Source organism: Pleurodeles waltl, chromosome 12 (assembly GCF_031143425.1).
Source record: "Pleurodeles waltl isolate 20211129_DDA chromosome 12, aPleWal1.hap1.20221129, whole genome shotgun sequence".
Classification (NCBI taxonomy): Eukaryota; Metazoa; Chordata; class Amphibia; order Caudata; family Salamandridae; genus Pleurodeles; species Pleurodeles waltl.
In genome coordinates this window covers 136,611,139-136,631,328 of record NC_090451.1, presented here as the reverse complement: position 1 = coordinate 136,631,328, position 20,190 = coordinate 136,611,139, and positions in this window count along the sequence as shown.

Below are 20,190 nucleotides of genomic sequence, written 5' to 3'. Positions count from 1 at the left end.
GTAGTTGCCTCCCCGTGGTACTCCCCTTGACCTCCAACCCACTGGTCCCCCTTGGTGTCACTGGACTCTGTCTCATGGGTCCCGTGGGCTGCAGCATCCCCACTCAGCAGTGCCTCAGCTCTCTCGTCAGATGATGCTAAAGTACACAAGGACACAAGAGCATGGGGGGACAAAACAAGAAAGAAGTATGTCAATTCCAGAATAAATGTACATGTTGGGACACATACACTCACACCCATCTCAGTCACTAACCTTCAGCAGACACAATATATGAAATGAATGTGCCCCTGACTGGTATGCATCATCCCACAGTGCACTACATTCCCAACCTGGCACTCTACTCTGATACACTTTGCAATGTGAAACAATGCAAGATGATGCCAAGACAACACATCTGTAAGTTCATGAGGCTACACTGAAAACAATGGCCCAGACAGAGGACCCCTCAGAGGCCTACAGATGCAGCCATAACTACCTAAAGCACTATCCCACGGATGTAGGGCAGGCAGAACTGCAGGGACACACCTGTCTATGTGTCTGGCACTACTATGCATGCACCCCTTAGCACCTAACTACACTCATCATAGTAGCAGCACAACAGTGTTGGTACTCACCCCCTTGTGGCTGCTGTGCTGCCTTCAAGCGCCCATCCAGATAGGCCACCGCCAGAATGCGGGCCATTAGGGGGGTTAGGGTTCGACCGGCACCCCTCCCTCTTTGGGAGGCCTTCCCCAGCTAGGCTTCTCCGGTCTTCTTGGCCCAGTGCCCCAGGTCCTCCCACCACTTCCTGGAGTGAGTGCTCCACCCGTTGTAGACCCCCAAGGTCAACACTTCCTTGCTGATGGCTTGCCACAGTCCCCTCTTCTGATGGGCGCTGACCTGCAAGGGACACACAGAGTAAAGAAACAGATGTCAGTGTGGGTGTCCCATACACAAATGTCATGCCAGTGTAACCTGGCATAGCCCATGAAAACATACATAGACGATAGCCAAGCCAAACAATGGCAGATACACTACGGAAGAGCATTCACACAGCCAACAAAAACAGCCATCAGTCACATTCACACACATTTAAGGAGCACAAATAGCAACTCACCTGCTCCTCTGGTCACCCATACATCTTTGCATACGGGGTATGACCCCGTCCACCTGCTTCTCCAGCTCCTTTGTGACGAAGGCCGGGGCCCATTCCCCTGTTGCACGTGTTATTTCAGGGACCAGAGTCAGGGCACAGCAGCAGACACAGTGGAGTTCTTCCCTACTTGAGGTGCAGGAGTCAAGTGCCAAAGGCATGGCAAAATGGCGGTAGATATCACAGCGATGTGCACCGTCACCGCTGGAGGTGATCATGATTGGCCCTGCTTCCCCATTGCAAAACACAAACGCTGTGGGATAGCGTAACTGGATGGACGGAATGCGGAACCAATCAAACATTCACCCCCAGTCACAGATCTGGGTTTAATCCATCCATTATTTTGCTCACCATGCCACCCCAGTTTGAACCCAGCCATATGCAAATCAGTCTTGACCCTGTTCCTCATGGGAACAGTCCAGCCCGAAAATGCCAGGCAAGGTTCTCCCTGGACCGGAAACAAGCATCCTGGGACCGGTTTCGGGGTTTCACCACTCATCAGCCAGGCTAGCTTGAATCCAGTGGCACAGTGAGCCCGGGACCCACGTCTGGGCATACCCGGTGCTCTTAGGGCGGCAAAAGCAAAGCCAAACACAAACGCTGTGGGATAGCGTAACTGGATGGACGGAATACAGAACCAATCAAACATTCACCCCCAGTCACAGATCTGGGTTTAATCCATCCATTATTTTGCTCACCATGCCACCCCAGTTTGAACCCAGCCATATGCAAATCAGTCTTGACCCTGTTCCTCATGGGAACAGTCCAGCCCGAACTGCCAGGCCAGGTTCTCCCTGGACCGGAAACAAGCGTCCTGGGACCAGTTGCGGGGTTTCACCCCTCATCAGCCAGGCTAGCTTGAATCCAGTGGCACAGTGAGCCTGGGACCCATTGACAACCATGTTATCCAATGAACAGGTGAACACCGCCTACCGCCATAACGACTTACGTCAGCGGAATGAAGTCACTTCCACACTACACTACCTGTATGGCAGGGGGTGGCCATTTTGCATCCACCATGCGTTCATAGCCCAGCCGGGGGCCTAATCCATGGCTCCATTCCGTCTCCCCTTTGTCGAGTACTGTCATGATTAGTGGTCCTCTTCATGGAATCATGGTGGGAAGTGTGTCTACACTGTGGTGCCATAAAAACCTGAAACACCTCACCACACATTAGTCTAACAGGATTACCTCGTTCTTTATGTCTGTGTAAGGTACAATTGTGTTGCATGTAAAACATGAATTGTGTTACCATGTTATGCGAGTGTATGTCCCAACTCAATGTGTCTCTCTTCCTCCACCATAGATTGTAGTAAAATGTGTGTTTTGACCTCTGACTTCCTGTTGCACCACTTTGCACCTAGCTCAGCTGTCCAGTGGTCACCAGTTACAGACTAAATTTTGTATTCAGCTTAGCCTTAGCTTTAGCTTTATTCTGCCTATTGAATTTATATTAGCTTTAAACACTGCCATGTTAAAAGCTGCAAGTGATTTTCCATGTTGTACAATGTGCATTCTGTCTTGTTTTCATACTTTTTCCCACCCAGGGCTTTGGCTGATAAGCATGTACTCAGAAGGCAGGGAACGGCCTTGTTTTGGCTTGGCACCTTGGGATTGCAGCCAAATCCCAATGTGTTATTTTCAAAGCTTACCTAAACTAGCCAGCATGCTTGAATACTTCTTGCGCAGCAGGAGGTGTTTTTCCAGAAAGCTCCATCATTATTATTTGTTTAAAATACATAAGAGACCCAGATCAACAGTGGGAGATTCAGAGACCTTAATCAGGATTTTAGATGTTGAATGCCTGATATATATTTCCCATGAGGGTAGAGTTTTCTCTTTCTCGCTGTCAAACAGGGTCATCGGCTTGCTGGCAGGAGAAAGATGAAGTATCTGACAGACCCTAAAGTGATGCATTTCTATTAATTATTTGCTTTGCAGTATAATATAGTTACATATATTTGCTGTGTGTATTGCAGTGGAGAATCATTTGTGTATGTTTTCATTTCATTTCTGTGACCATTTTTAAATATGTGCTTTCAACATGCTAATCTCCTTTAAAGAACCTTACGTAGTGAAATAATGAATGTCTCCTTTGGACTAAGAAGCTCATTCCAGAGATTTTTGTCAGTGCATGAGTGTTTCAGCTCGGTCATTAGTGAAAAGCAAAACATAGGTACAGACCCATGTGGCAAGGGAGGGCTACATCTGTTTACAGACCCCTGGTAGATCTGACCACCATGGAGAAACGTCACATCATCATAAATTACCTCCTGAATCGAGCAACACTCCTTGAACTCTGTGCAGAAATGGAGCCTGTTCTGAGGCCAGCTAATAGGAATCCCCACGCCATACCTACAACTGTGCAGGTACTATCTGTGCTACATTTTTTGTCCATAGGCTCATTCCAAGTGACAGTGGGCATGGCAGCTGGGCTATCTCAGTTCAATGTTAAGCCACATCCTGTCTAATTTCCTGAATGCATTTGTGCAACACCTGCAAAGTAGTGTCCAATTTCCCCAAAGGGCTGATCTCACCACCATCAAATCTGGATTCTATGCTTTTGCAAATATCCACCATGTGATAGGTGCCATTGATGGTACCCACATAGCCCTCATACCCCCAAGAGTAAATGAACAGGTGTTCAGGAATCGTAAAAACTTTCACTCTGTGAACGTCCAATTGGTTTGAACTGCTGATCAGTACTTATCATATGTCAATGCAAGGTTCCCAGGATCAATCCATGAATCCTTTATCCTGAGAAACAGCAGTATGGCACACATAATGGGATAAATACAGGGGGACAGAGCTTGGCTCATAGGTGAATGTGTATGACACTATTAGTGACATACCTGCCAGGCAGGCAGTATGCAAGTACAAAGTGTGTCTTCTAACTCTCTTTCACACACTTTTCTAGGGGATTCTGGCTACCCAAACATGCAATGGCTCCTGACACCTGTCAGAAATACCAGGACAGATGCAGAAAGGAATTATAATGAGGCACATGGTTGCACTAGGAGGGTGATGGAGCGGACCTTAGGACTCCTGAAGGCAAGATTTTGTTGCCTGCACCTCTCTGAGAGATCCCTGTTCTATGCCCCTGACATGGTGTGTCAGATTGTGGTGGCCTGCTGCATGCTGCACAGCTTGGCTGTGAGGAAAGCTATCCCACTTCTGGAAGAGGAAGATGCTGTCCAACCACCCATGCCACCTCAGAGGATGGACGAGAGCTGTGGAGAAGAAGAGGTGGAAGACATCAACTCCAGGACCCAACTAATCCGGCTATACTTCCAGTGACTCTCAGGTACATTTGCTATTATGCTAATGGCGTTACTGCATTTTTTCAGGCTGACTTATGTACTAAGTGTTGAGGTGTCCCTTACCAGTGATGTGGCAACTTTATGACTGTATTCCCTTGCTTCAGCACACATCTGTTTCTTCAAACTGTGACATACTTCAGACAGTACAGTCTGTTAGACCCTCTCCTGCAATAAAAGCGGCATTATGATGGTAACTGGCTAATGCATCCACATTCACAATTGATTGCTCATATTGACCAAGGACAGATATTTTGAGTGCAGAAGTTTATTAATTTAAAGTCAAAACATCCATGAGTGATGGGACAGTAGAAGGGAGTGGGCACATGGTGAACAACATACTCAGGTACATTTGCTCAGCTGTTGGCAGCACAGGGGTATAGCCCATGAGGCCGTTGGAAGATGGTGAGATGGCAGTGGCATGTCAACAAGGTAGCTCATTGGCAACCAAGGGAGACAGTTCAGGGCTGAGTCACTTCCTGGCGGTGGGCTTGGTCTTGGCTGGTGTTTCAGTGGGATTTCTGGGTCTGAGGCCACATTTGCGAGGGGAAGGCTGGGCTGCAGGGGAAGGAGCGCGGGTGTCCTGTGAGTCCTCTGGCAGTGCCACCAGTCCAGTAGCTGATGCAGATGTAGATGGCAGGGCAGTGTCCTGGCTATTGGAAGGGGCCTGCAGGTGGGTCGAGGACTCAAGCTGAATGTTTGTCTGGCACTGCATCACCCCTGCAATGGACGCCATGGTAGCATTGTGCTCTTTCCATGGCTCCATGGCCTCCTGGTGGTGTGCTACCTGCAGCCTCCAATTCTTCTCCAGTGTGGCCAGGACCTGGCCCATCCTGTCCTAGGAATGGTGGTATGCTTCCAGGACCTCAGCAATTACCTCCTGGGCAGCAGCATCCCTCCTTTGGGCTACCCCCCTGGGCCACTTATACCCTCCCATTGGGCCCTGCTACCTGTACCTGTGTCCCCTGCACAGGTCTAGCAGTCCCACTTTCACTGGGCCCTTCATCATGCTGCCTGGTGGTGGGTGGAGTCTCGGGCCTCTGTACATGTGGGCAGCCAGTCCATGTCCTGGAGACACTGGTGTGGGGGCGTTGGGCCAGAGCTGATGGTGGTGGCTGAGTGGTAGGTGTGTCAGTGCTGTCCTAGGTGGAGCATCTGGAGGGTGACTGTCCAGGGGTGTGGGATGGACCAGGGATTTCCTCTTTGTTCAGGCATCCCCCTGCACTCTCCTGAGTGTGGCCTTCATCTTCAGGTGGAGGACTGACACTCCTTGACGTCTCCGTCCAGGTCGTATGGGTGGTAGTGACTGTGTATGAGAGAACAGAGATGTGGGTGTCCTGCACTTTCTTGTCAATTGAAGCACTGGTCAGCAGTAATTGGTGGTTACATTCCCATGTAGTGCCATGCAGGGTCCCTTTGTGTTCATTTTGATGCATTTATTGGGGGTGCATTGTGGGTGTTATAGTGCTGATGACGTTACATGCATGGGTTGGTGACTGTGCACAGGGGGCTGGATGGTCATTTCTATGGGGGATTGTGGGCATGCAGGTGACATGGATGAGTGTGTGGGTGTTGTGGGCTGGGTAGGGGATGGGGCATGCTCGTAGTGAGAGGGATTGGGTGATACATGCATTACAGGTGTGGTGACTGTTAGGGTACTGTGGTCGACACCCCTGAGTCCAGTCCTCCTGTGAGTCCAGTGAGGTCCTCCTGGTGACGGATAACCAAGACCTTCTCCTCCCAATCAGTGTATTTGGGGGGAGGAGGCCTGGATGCCATGGAATGCATCTTCCGGCACAGGTCATTCCATCTCTTCCTGATGCCTTCCCTTGTGCGTGGATGGTTTCCCATGGCATTGGCCTTGTTGACTATCCTCTGCCATAGCTCCATCTTCCTGGCTAAGGGTGTGTGCTGCACCTGTGCCCCGAATAGGTGTGGCTCGAACCTGAGTATTTCATACACAATGGTCCATAGCTCCCTGTTGGTGAAGCAGGGGTGCTTAGGGGGTGCCATGGTGTGTGTTGTGGGTGATGTGTTGTAGGTGTGTTGGTGAGGATGCTGTTGTGTGGTTGTGTGTGTGAATTGTGTGATGGTTATTTCACTGTATGTGTATTGTGGTGTCAATATGTGTCATGATATTGGCGTTGCAAAGGATTGTGGAGTGTGTATGTGTGTGTTTTATAGTGGTGTGGGTGCATGTCAGATGTGTGCATTTGTTGTTGGCGGTTCGCATTGCTGACCGCGGTGGTGCATACCACCAATGATCGTTCTGCTTTTACTGTCTGCCGAGCTGATTTGTGCATCATTATTTGGTGGGTGGGGGGTTTGTATGCGTGGCAGTGGTGGGGTGGGGTGTCCTGCGTTTCTGCTGTCGTTGGCCCTGGCGGTGGATGGAGGTTGTGAATTTTTTGGCGTTTTTTATTTTTGGCATCTTTACATGGTGGTATGCCATCAACCTCCACTGGCGGTCTTTTGTTGGCCGTCAGCACGGCGGGGTTTACCCCCAAGTTCATAATGAGGGCCTAAGTTTTAAAGCCACTCTTGAGTGTTGGATTTGGGTTCACACTCAGTGAGATCAGAGAAATATTGATCAACAGTGATGAAGCTGTATTGATCCATAATAATGAAATCAAGATTTTTCTGGTGAGAATGTACAGTGACAGAATGAGTTTTTTCAGTCAAACAAAAAGATTTAAGCCACTTATGATGTTCTCAGCTGATTTGACTCCTGAAGTGCTTGCTGCCAAAATAAGATCACAGAATGCTGTAAAATCAGCGGGAACCATTTTATGAAATGTCCTAAAAGATTTAGGTTTTGGACTTAATGACTAATGTTGTGATGCCACAGAGATCCACAAATCATGAGAGTCAACAAGAATGCCAGATGTTGTCTTAACATTTTTTACATCATTGTTTAATATCAGCAAAGCAAAACTGTTAGAAACTAAAGGTCTTGTGTTTGGAACATAAGCCAACAACATTCATAATGGCTTTGAAAATATATGCAAAGAAGTGGAAGACAATCCCATGAACTGACAGGCTTATGCTGTGCAAGTGTACTGTCTTTTCTAAATCATGTTTTATTAAAAGATGCCGACTGTCAATGCAATCCATGGCAAGTGCAAAAGTAGGGAGCTATTCACTTCAAAGAATGTTATTAGCGTATCAACAAGTTAAAATTACATAGCTCAGAGCAGGAACGTGTTAGCAGCTCATGCTGTAAAATCTTCTGAATCCGACAGCACACTACTTCCAAGTCACTTTACCAGGAAAGGATCCACAATTGCTGCCCTTGATAATTTCGAAGACAGCTCTTCTTTGTCTGGAACATCCAGCACACATGGTACTGCCTTGGTGCTTTTTTAAGTCTGTACCAATGAATTAGCTGCTGGAAAACAAGCTGTGTCAGCTGTAGCCATAAACAAACAAAGCTGCAAACTTATAGCCCAACTGCTTTGCCAACATGTGCAACTCATCCCAGTCTACCAGAAAGTTTCAACGTTATGGAGGACATGAATATTCTTCTACCTGATGCTGCGGTCTGCAAAGCTGATTTAACTGAATTTGTCATATCGCTTATTCAGTGTGGACTGAAGGATGAAGAAAACCCAGTTCCTCTGTTTGACTGGAATTCATGCTCTGATCTCCCAGAATACTGTAACACTGAAGAAGGTTGGGTTTTTACCAGTAATACCGTCTCCAGTTACAAACTATGCAGCAGTACACTAGCTCTAAAATGTTTCCAAAATGTGCACGCTCAGCTTGAAGACCAACCTATCCTCCCAATTTTCTGCAATGGTGTTTTATGTATTGTAGCTGACATTTTTATGAGTAGTCCGGTATAATTTGATAATCTTTCTCCAATTATAGGCATTTTTCCACATGACAATGCACATGATATACTGATATCACTCAGAACAACAAAACAAGACAAAAGAAAACAAGCACCTTGGAGAAATACAGAACTAAAAAGTACTCAAAAAGATTAAACAGCAAATCAGAAGGCTGCAATGAATCTGGCTCAAAACAAAGAGCAATCAGGACAAAGTTCACCTACGCAAACTTAGACTATGCACTTCAACAATCAAAAAAGCTAAGAAAAGATACTGTAGAGACAGAATTCAAAATGCTAAATCTACAGATAAAGATTTTTATACAATGCTCACCACATTTCGTAAGACTAAATGCACAGAAGGAGCTTATCCCATTAATCAAGAATTCACAAACTAGCAAATCATTGCACAGCCAAAGCAGACATGGTGGACTCCCATTTAAAGCAAAGAAAATCTACCTCCGGCACCAAATAGTTTCCAAAAATCCCCTCCAAGAGTAAGTCAACCTACCCTCTTCATTCTTTCCAACAAATATCACAAAATGCATTTAAAGATCTGGTCAAAGCAAGCAGGGCTTCTGGTTGCCCTACTGACCCTTGTCCACCACACATTTTCAAGAACATTCTTTTATCTACCCCTGCTGCCACACCAGTATGAAGAATCATCAATATCTCTTTAACTACAGGAATCTTTACAGAAGGTCAAACAAAGGCATACATACACCCCTTATTAAAGAAAACAAACATGGACCCACATGGCCCCAACAACTACAAACCAATTACAAATGGACCTTTCCTGGGCAAACTGATGGAAACTACTCCTATATGTAAAGCCAAATCTTCCCTGCCATTGGTTACCGGTTGCCAGAAGATCAACCTTCAAGCTGCTTTGTATAACCCACAAAGCAATACTTGGAAGAGGACTGGTTTTCATCAGGAATAAAATAACCAAATACATTCAACAAAGGAACCCCCGCTCAAGACTGGCACCTCGCCTCAAAACCCCACCATACAAGAAAAAGACAATAGGTGGTACATTCTTCTCCGTTTAAGCTGCCAAGCTATGGAGTACATTATCCCCAAATAGAAGGTGCACTGAAAACTATCTTATCTTTAGAAGACTACTCAAGTGTTGGCTCTTTCCTACATAACCACCATTCTCAAACAACAAAGTCCTACACATCCCTGTGAATGCAAACACTTATAATTTGATTGTATGTATATATCTAGATGTCACAATTTATTGAAGATAACTCCATACTTTCAGGCTACCAAACTGGATTCCCACCCAGGAAGACTACCGACTCTTCCCTCATTGCCATCTGAGATGACCTTATAACACAGTGGAATGCATGGAGTTGCTGCACTACTTCTCTTGGACCTCTGGGCTGCCTATGAGACAGTTTACCATGACACCCTAATACAAAGACTCTGAGAAGCTGGCATAGAGGGGACAGCTCTTGACTGGATCACATCCTACCTTCAAATCAGAACTAATGTCATCCATAGTTTCTCATCCAAACAGTACTTCACAAAAGCAAGGGTCCATCAAGGCTCAATCGTCTAACCCATGCATTTCAACATCTGTATGAAGTCATTACCGGCAATGATCAATGAATTTCAGCTCACATAATACAACCATGCAGATGACGCACAAATACTCCTTCAACTGGTTTGCCTCAAAGACACTGGAAACTCATAAATCTTCAGCTGCCTTAGAGCTGTTTGTCAGTGGATGACATAGAGCCATCTCAAACTGAGTGCTTCCAAAACAGAAATACAAACACTTGGAAACTGGAAAAAATAATGACCTCCCCTCTGCTCCTGGCCAGATGATTTAGGACCACCACCGAAAGTATCCAAGGAAGTAAGATAACTTGGAATTACTGTGGACTCCAAGTTAACAATGAATGCCCAAATGGACAATAAGCAATATCAAGCTTCATCACCATGGAAACGCTGCAACACATCCTCCCCCACCTGGGATATCCATACAAGGTCCATGCTACTATCTCTCTTGTACTTTCTAAACTGGAGTATGCCTATGGCCTTTACCATTGATCATCTCTATCTAATATGAAAAGACTACAACAGATTCAGATCTCTGCTGCTGTACTACTCCTACGTGTAAAGCCACACCTTCCCTGCCATTGGTTGCCGGTTGCCAGAAGATCAACCTTCAAGCTGCTTTGTATGACCCACAAAGCAATACTTGGAAGAGGACTGCTTTTCTTCAGGAATAAAATAACCAAATACATTCAACAAAGGAACCCCCGCTCAAGACTGGCACCTCGCCTCAAAACCCCACCATACAAGAAAAAGACAATAGGTGGTACATCCTTCTCCGTTTAAACTGCCAAGCTATGGAGTTCATTATCCCCAAATAGAAGATGCACTGAAAACGATCTTATCTTTAGAAGACTACTCAAGTGTTGGCTCTTTCCTACATAACCACCATTCTCAAAGAACAATGTCCTACACATCCCTGTGAATGTAAACACTTATAATTTGATTATATGTATATACTAGATATGTATATTTCTTTGTACAAATATGTATAACAGTTTTTTTTTTCTTAACCCCTAAGCTGCTGGGCCTTCTCCCACCCCCCACCCATTAGTGCTCAGCCCTTCTTTGGCTATTTCGGGTACGTAGCACTTAGGCACACATACTTTTCCTGCCACATAAGCTGTCCATGCCAAAATAGCTTCCTTTTTTCCAACATCCAGGGGATTCTAAAGGCACCCAGAGTTTGTGGGTTCCCCTGGAGGACATTGAGAAATTGGTGAAAATACAGCTAAAATGTGTTTTTTTGGGGAAAAATGTGAAAAAGTGCTGCAGAAAAAAGCATCTGTTTTTTTTCCCTTGCAAATGGGATTAACAAAGGGTTTACAATGATAAAATCACCCAGCTTTCAGAAACAGACAAACCAGAAAAACACATTTTTCAACACAGTTTGGGCATTTTACTGGGACATACCCCATTTGTACTATTTTTTGGTGCTTTCAGCCTCCTGCAAGTTAGTGACAAAAATGGGTATGAAACTATTGATGGACCTCAGACAGCTAAACATATCTGAAAAGTAGACAAACTTCTGAATTCAGCAAAGGGTCATTTGTGTAGATCCTTCAAGGGTTTCCTATAGAACAAAACAGCCATTCCTGTCTACGTTTTCTTCTGTAACTTTTTCCAACTATGGCAGATGTTTGAAAGCAATATACTGTTACGTTTGCTGGATCCTTCTGGTTGTGGGGATATACAGAGCTTGTAGATTCATTAAAACCCAATGTACAGAGAGCCAATAAATGAGCTGCACCTTGCAATAGGTTTTCATTGTATACCGGGTATACAGCAACTTATATATGGAGTTTAGAAGCAGTGATTATTTTCACAACTCTGAATTTGGGGGTACCCATAGTAGCATGTGAATTACAGGGCATTCCTCAAAATGGCATTTTTCTTTCAGAGTGTCTCACAATTGGAAGGCACAAATGTAGAGAAAGACAATTGACAATAACACTTGTTCATCGCTTCTGTGTGTCTCCACGACTCCCGATAAAAATAGTACCTCTCTTGTGTGGGTCGGCCTAGCGCTCGTGACATGAAACGCCCCAAAACACTATGGGGGTCATTACAACATTGGCGGTAAAAGCCGCTTACCGCCGCGCAGAAGACCGCCAATACACCGCGGCGGTGGCGGGAGACCGCCACAGCTATTATGACACATATTACGGAATCCGCCGAAATTCAGACACCCACACAATACCGCCACACCAAAGGTCAGCGATAAATATGCGGAAACAAATCCTCCACCTCCACGCCAACAGAAACACGCCCATGCTATTACGACCCACGAATCCACGCGGCGGTCTTTCAACCACGGTATTCCATTGGCGGTACACACTGCCGCGCTCAAAATACACACAGCTCCAAAACACAACCACATTGGACAAATCCAAATACACACACCTGATACACGTACACACACCACTCCCACACACCCAACACAATATAAAACACACACCCACATCACCCACAAACCCCTACGACCACAAATTAGAGACGAAGGCCAGAGAGAGACAGCACAGAATAGAGAACACCATCACACAGAGGCACACTACACCATCACCCACACAACATCCACGCACAAAACACCACATACCACTACACTCACCACACTCATCAACACATACACCACCCCACACCTCACACACACCACCCCATGTCACGCCAAAGACACCCCCGCTTCTCCGAGGAGGAGCTCAGGGTCATGGTGGAGGAAATCATCAGGGTAGAGCCACAGCTATTTGGCTCACAGGTACAGTACACATCCATAGCCAGGAAGATGGAGCTATGGCAAAGAATAGTCGACAGGGTCAACGCTGTGGGACAGCACCCAAGAAATAGGGAGGACATCAGGAAGAGGTGGAACGACCTATGGGGGAAGGTGTGCTCCACGGTATCCAGGCACAACATCGCGGTACAGCGGACTGGCGGCGGACCCCCACCTCCTCCCCCACAACTAACAACATGGGAGGAGCAAGTCTTGTCCATCTTGCATCCTGAGGGCCTCGGAGGAGTCGTTGGAGGAACGGACACTGGTAAGTCGAATCTTCACTATCATATCCCCCACCCTACCTGCATGACATCACACCCCCCTATCCTCACACCCTCCCCTATCACCCTAACTCCTCACTAATCTACCCATAACACCAACCACCCATCCCAACCCCAAGACCTGCATGACACAACTAAGCATGGATACCCATCACTAAAGCATGCCCACTGCACAGACCCAGAACACCCCCCAACCATCACCACACAAGCTCCCACACAGGAATGCTAGCACTGGGGTACACTCACACCAAACCATTGCACACCATGAAACATACACATGCAGTAATCATGTACTTATACCCCAGCAGGAATCCGAAGGAACGTCACCACACCAGAGGGTCCAGACAATACCACTTCACCCCCAGAAGAGGCCCAGAGTGACGACAGCAGCTCTGCCCTACTGGATCTTGATGACCAGCCCGGACCATCGTGGGCCTCAGGACAGTCGGTTCCCCTTGCCCAGCCACAGCCCAACACTGAACTTCCACCCTCTGGTAACACCAGCACAGCACCCACCCAGCGGGCCCATACCTCCCTACCCAGGACAGGTCAATCAGCGGTGTGTCCACCACTACAGGGCTCCCAGGCTAACCCAACACCCCAACAACAGGGACCTGGGGGCAGTGGTAGTGGGCACACGGTCCAGGGGACGGAGGCACAGGAACATAGGGGAACTGGGAGGGCTGCTGTGCGACAGAGGGAGGACAGGCCAAGGGAACCTACTCTCAACGAGGCCCTCTCCTCCATCATGGGAGCATAACACCACTCCCAGGAGATGATGGCAACGGTCCTGGACAAGTTGCAGGAGACCCTGCGTCTGCAGGAGGAGCAGTATTTGGGGTTCAGGGAGGAGCTCAGGACCATAGGCTCCACCCTGGGCACCATCGTAGGGGTGCTGACGGACATTCAAAAGACCTTGAGGGACACCGTGGCACTCCAAGGGGCCCCTGACACTAGCCAGGATGACGAACTGCCCACCACCTCTGCCGGCGCTAGTGGACAGGACGCCCCGCCACAGGACCAACACACCAGCACCCCACCCCCTGCAGATGGAGAACCACCACGAAAGCGGTCCCTGAGATCCAGGAACTGGACAGAGCAAGATGGCAAGACCCCCGCCAGGAAATAAGACTACCCGGATTGTCCCCCCACTGTCCCACTTTGTTACCCTGTCCACATTGGAACAGCCCCAGCTCCACTTTTAATGGCCAGATGTGCAATGTACCTGTGAGACTAATAGACTGGACTCTGCCATGGACATTCTTCAACCATGACCTATCCCCATTTCACAACCCCCCTACATTTTTATGCACTTCAATAAACACCCTTGAAACCTTAATAATATTGGAGTCAGTCAATGATTATGAACTTTGTATTGTCAATTACAGTGTTAATAAAGGTTACCCATTGGAAGGCCAACATACCAATGTCACACATCACAAGCCTTTCAAGGGTGCAAGCTGTAGACACGTAGGTTACCACATTACTGAAACTGAAATGGAAGGGGACAACTCAGTTAACAAATAGGGAGTGAAATGTAGGTACAGGATAGAGGTAGACGTGTGAAATGTAATATTATGTGAAACATGAAATTGTACTCACCTGTGTTTCACTGAAAATATTGCTGTATGACTGACTACCTGTTGTCGTTTTCATCTTCATCAGCTTCATCCTCATCACTGTCCACAGGCTCCACAGACTCCACAGCTGCTACAACACCGTCATCTGGATCATCCTCCTGCAGAAAAGGCACCTGGCGTCGCAATGCCAAGTTATGGAGCATGGAGCAGGCGATGATGATGTCGCACACCTTCTTCGGTGAGTAGAATAGGGAACCACCTGTCATATGGAGGCACCTGAACCTGGCCTTCAGGAGGCCGAAGGTCCGCTCGATCACCCTCCTAGTCCGCCCACGGGCCTCATTGTACCGTTCCTCTGCCCTGGTCCTGGGATTCCTCACTGGGGTCAGTAGCCATGACAGGTTGGGGTAACCAGAGTCCCCCAATAGCCATACACAGTGCCTCTGGAGTTCACCCATCATATCAGGGATGCTGCTATTCCGCAGGATGCACTGAGCCAGGGAACATTGCATTTACCTGCGAGATGTACTGGTCTACCAAACAGACCATCTGGACATTCATCGAATGATAACTCTTCCTGTTCCTGTACACCTGTTCATCCCTGCAGGGGGGGACCAGAGCTACATGGGTTCAATCAATGGCACCTATGACGTTGGGGATATGTCCAAGGGCATAGAAGTCACCTTTCACTGTAGGCAAATCCGCCACCTCAGGGAAAATAATGCATCTCCTTACGTGTTTCAGCAGGGCAGACAACACTCTGGACAAGACGTTTGAAAACATGGGCTGGGACATCCCTGATGCCATGGCCACTGTTGTTTGAAAAGAGCCACTTGCAAGGAAATGGAGCACTGACAGCACCTGCACGTCAGGGGGGATTCCAGTCGGATGGCAGATTGGTGACATCAGGTCTGGCTCCAACTGAGTACATAGTTCCTGGATTGTGACACGGTCAAACCGGTAGGTCACGATGACATGTCGCTCTTCCATTGTCAACAGGTCCACCAGCGGTCGGTACACCGGCGGATTACGCCATCTTCCAATATGTCCCAACTGACGGTGCCTAAGAAGGACAATAGCGAAGAAACTGTCAGCATTCCTCCAGGTATGTACCCACAGTCACACACAAGACTACAACAGACAATTAACCCATCCGGGAAAGGTTTTGAGTGTAGGCCTCGGTATGTGTGACGCAGTAGTAATTGAAGCCATGTGGGCCCCTGAAATGGCGGCTGCCTGACCTCTAAACTGGGACAATGGAATTGTGGGGTAACTGCGCTGGCGTTGGACACCGTCGCGGTAGGCGGTCGTAGAGTGCGGCGCAATGCTGCATTGGTTAACATTAGACCCTATGGGTCCCAGGAGCCAATGAACAGGTGCACTGGCGGTGATGATGCGCACCGCCGCGGACGTCACCGCCGCGGACGTCTCCACCATTTTCTATCTCTTCAATCACTAGATACCTGACCTTCGACAGGAGAGGACCTACACTGCTAGTGCTGCTGTGACCTCGGTCTGGAAGCGACGATGGCTGCTGCGTCTGGGGAAAGGGCCCCTGCCTTCACTGCACAGGAGTTGGAGAAACTTGTGGATGGGGTCCTCCCCCAGTATACGCTACTCTACGGTCCTCCAGACCAACAGGTTAGTACACAGGGAGCACGTTGTATGGGCTAGGCCTGGGTGGAGAGGGCTGGGTGGATGAGGGAAGGGGGCAGAGTACATAGAACAGTCATGCATGGGGATGAATGGGCCACAGGGATAGAGTTGGGAGAGGGCCAATTACAACGATGGTGCAATAGGTAATGACTGTTCCTCTTTCCTTGTGCATGTCATGTAGGTCAGTGCCCACCAGAAGAGAGACATTTGGCGTGCCATCGCCAAGGAAGTCCGGACCCTGGGGGCCCACCAGAGACGGGGCACCCACTGCTGGAAGAGATGGGAGGACATTTGCCACTGCAGCAAGACGACGGCGGAGGCTCAGCTGGGGATGGCCTCCCAACGTGGGAGGGGTGCCCGTCTCACCATGACCCCCCTGATGTTCCGGATCCTGGCGGTGGCCTACCCGGAGTTGGATGGGCGCTTAAGGACATCACAGCAGACACAAGGGGGTGAGTACAACCTCATCCTATGGACTTTGCGTGCAGTGGAGCTGTCTGGGTGGGGGTGGTGGGCTGTGGGTGTCCCTAGGCCAGGGCGAGTTAGGTAGGCAAGGCCTCTCCGTTATGTAGGCCATGTGGCACTCTACCCCAGCTCAAAAAAAGCCAAATTGATGTATAGTTGCCCCTTTGCCATCCATGTGGGCAGATTTCTACCATTGCCATGTAGGCCATATCCCAGAAATAGCCTGTGCAGAGGGCAGGAGCACAGCGTAATGCATGGGGCTGCGTCTGTCTTGTCCGCCAACGGTAGCGGTATGCCATGCCCTAAAACTCTCTTTCTTCTGTCGCCCCCCTTTTTCTGCTCTCCCTGTCCTTCTGTACATCAGCATCAACAGGCGGAGGTACAGTGGGACCGGAGCACGAGGGAGCTGCATCCCACATGGCCATGGAGGGCCACACCACAGACTCGGAATTCACCAGTGGGACGGAGGGCGAGGGGAGCTTCACGTCGGCCACAGGATCACCAACCAGCGACACAGACTCGTCCGCCGATGGGAGCTCCCCTGTGGTGGCGGCACCATCTGTGCGCCCCACTTCTACAGGTACAGCCGCCACCTCCCCTACCAGCACCGCCCTCCCAGCAGCCCCTCAGCGTTCTCCCTGTGCCCGCTCACCCAGGAGGGTGGGCATCACCTTCGCCCCAGGCACCTCAGGCCCTGCCCCAGTCACCCCTGCTGCCCTCAGTGAGGAGGCCATTGACCTCCTCAGGTCACTCACTGTTGGGCAGGCTACCATTGTGAATGCCATCCAGGGTGTAGAACGAGAGTTGAAACACGGTAATGCATTCCTGGAAGGCATTCATTCTGGTCAGGCTGTCCTTCAGCAAACCCTGCAATCTCTGGCCTCAGCACTGATGGCAGCCATTGTCCCTGTGTCTAGCCTCCCCCCTCCAACTTCCTCCACCCAGACCCAATCCCCTGTACCCCAGCCCATCCCAAGCACACCTACAGACCAGCATGCACACAAGTCAACACACACAAGTAGCTCAAGCAAACATAGGCACCACACACCACAGGCACTCACACAAGCATCAGACCCATACAGATACAGCAACATCCACTGTCTCCACTGTGTCTCCCTCCTCCTCTTCTCCCTCCTCCCTCCCAGTGTCGTCTACACACACACCTGCATGCACCACATCTACAGGCACTAGGACTCGCACCAGGACACCCAGCACCACAAGCCGCTCACCTGCACTCACCACCTCCACTGCCATATACACGTCCCCTGTGTCCTCTCCCAGTGTGTCTGTGACGCCCCCTCCCAAAGTACACAAACGCCGGCAGTCACTCACCCAACATACATCCACCTCACGACAGCCTCCGGTACCTGCACCTGCACCCAAAACAGCTAAAGTGACACCTCCTACAACCACCTCCTCTTCCTCCACTCCCAGAGCCCCTCCAGCTACCCATCCCAGTGTCCGTCAGAGACTGTCCCTATGTCAAATTGACCTTTTTGCCCCCACCCCCCGTCCAATTCATCAGTCCTGTCGTAGCGCCTCAGCCAAAAAGCCTCCAGCACCAGTGGTGCGTGTTCCAGGTTTTTGAAGTGCCCCGTCCACTAGGGCAGGCAGTAGGACCCGGAGCCAAGGCACTGTCAGCCCACCCCCTGTAAAGGCTCTGAAATTGGAGAGTGGACGACGGGACCGTGTCAAGACTCCTGGTGAAATGGGATCGAAGGCGATTGGTGAGTCATCTGTAACTCCAAAGAAGGTGGGGAAGGTCCAGAGGAAGTCTCCCAACCTGTTGTGAGTGTCACGGCGGAGAAGTGCGCCATCATTTCCGGCGGTCCTGACAACTGCCAGCACCGTCGTCACTGGTCCAGAGACCACCGCCAGAGTCACAGCCCAGGAGAGCCCAAGTATCGTCACTGGTCCAGAGACCACCACCAGAGTCACAGCCCAGGAGGGCCCAATTATCGTCACTGGTCCAGAGACCACCGCCAGAGTCATAGCCCAGGAGGGCCCAAGTATCGTTACTGGTCCAGAGACCACCGCCACCGCTGGAGTCAAAGCCCAGGAGGGCTCAAGTATCGTTAGTGGTCCAGAGACCACCGCCAGAGTCATAGCCCAGGAGGGCCCAAGTATCGTCACTGGTCCAGAGACCACCGCCAGAGTCACAGCCCAGGAGGGCCCAAGTATCGTCACTGGTCCAGAGACCACCGCCAGAGTCACAGCCCAGGAGGGCCCAAGTATCATCACTGGTCCAGAGACCACCGCCAGAGTCACAGCCCAGGAGGGCCCAAGTATCGTCACTGGTCCAGAGACCACCGCCAGAGTCATAGCCCAGGAGGGCCCAAGTATCCTTACTGGTCCAGAGACCACCACCAGAGTCATAGCCCAGGAGGGCCCCAAGTATCGTTACTGGTCCAGAGACCACCGCCGGAGTCACAGCCCAGGAGGGTCCAAAATCCCACAGCCCCGCTGGGCAAAGATGGAACGTCAAGCCACACACCAATGTCCAGTGTGGAGTTCGTCATGCCACACACCAATGTCCATTGTGGAGTTCGTCATGCCACACACCAATGTCCATTGTGGAGTTCGTCATGCCACACACCAATGTCCATTGTGGAGATCGTCATGCCACACACCAATATCCGTACCAGAACCGCCATGGCAAAGCACCGCTGAACAGTCCTGAACCGCCATGTCAAAGCACCGCTGAGCAGGCCAAAGACCGCCATGGCAAAGCACCGCTGAACAGGCCAAAGACTGCAATGGCAAAGCACCGCTGAACTGGGCAAAGACTGCCATGGCAAAGCACCGCTGAACTGGGCAAAGACTGCCATGGTGAAGCACCGCTGAACAAGCCCAAGACCGCCATGGTGAAGACCGCTGAACAGGCCAAAGACTGCCATGGCAAAGCACCGCTGAACTGGGCAAAGACTGCCATGGCAAAGCACCGCTGAACTGGGCAAAGACTGCCATGGTGAAGCACTGCTGAACAGGCCAAAGACCGCCATGGCAAAGCACCGCTGAACAGGCCAAAGACTGCCATGCCAAAGCACCGCTGAACTGGGCAAAGACTGCCATGGCAAAGCACTGCTGAACTGGGCAAAGACTGCCATGGCAAAGCACTGCTGAACTGGGCAAAGACTGCCATGGCAAAGCACCGCTGAACTGGGCAAAGACTGCCATGGTGAAGACCGCTGAACAGGGCAAAGACAGCCATGGTGAAGACCGCTGAACAGGGCAAAGACTGCCATGGGGAAGACCGCTGAACAAGGCCAAGACCCCCATGGTGAAGACCGCTGAACAGGGCAAAGACTGCCATGGTGAAGAGCGCTGAACAAGCCCAAGACCGCCATGGTGAAGACCGCTGAACAGGGCAAAGACTGCTGAACAAGGCCAAGACCGCCATGGTGAAGACCGCTGAACAGGGCAAAGACTGCCATGGTGAAGACCGCTGAACAAGGCCAAGACCGCCATGGTGAAGACCGCTGAACAGGGGAAAGACTACCATGGTGAAGACCGCTGAACAGGCCAAAGACTGCCATGGCAAAGCACCGCTGAACTGGGCAAAGACTGCCATGGCAAAGCACCGCTGAACTG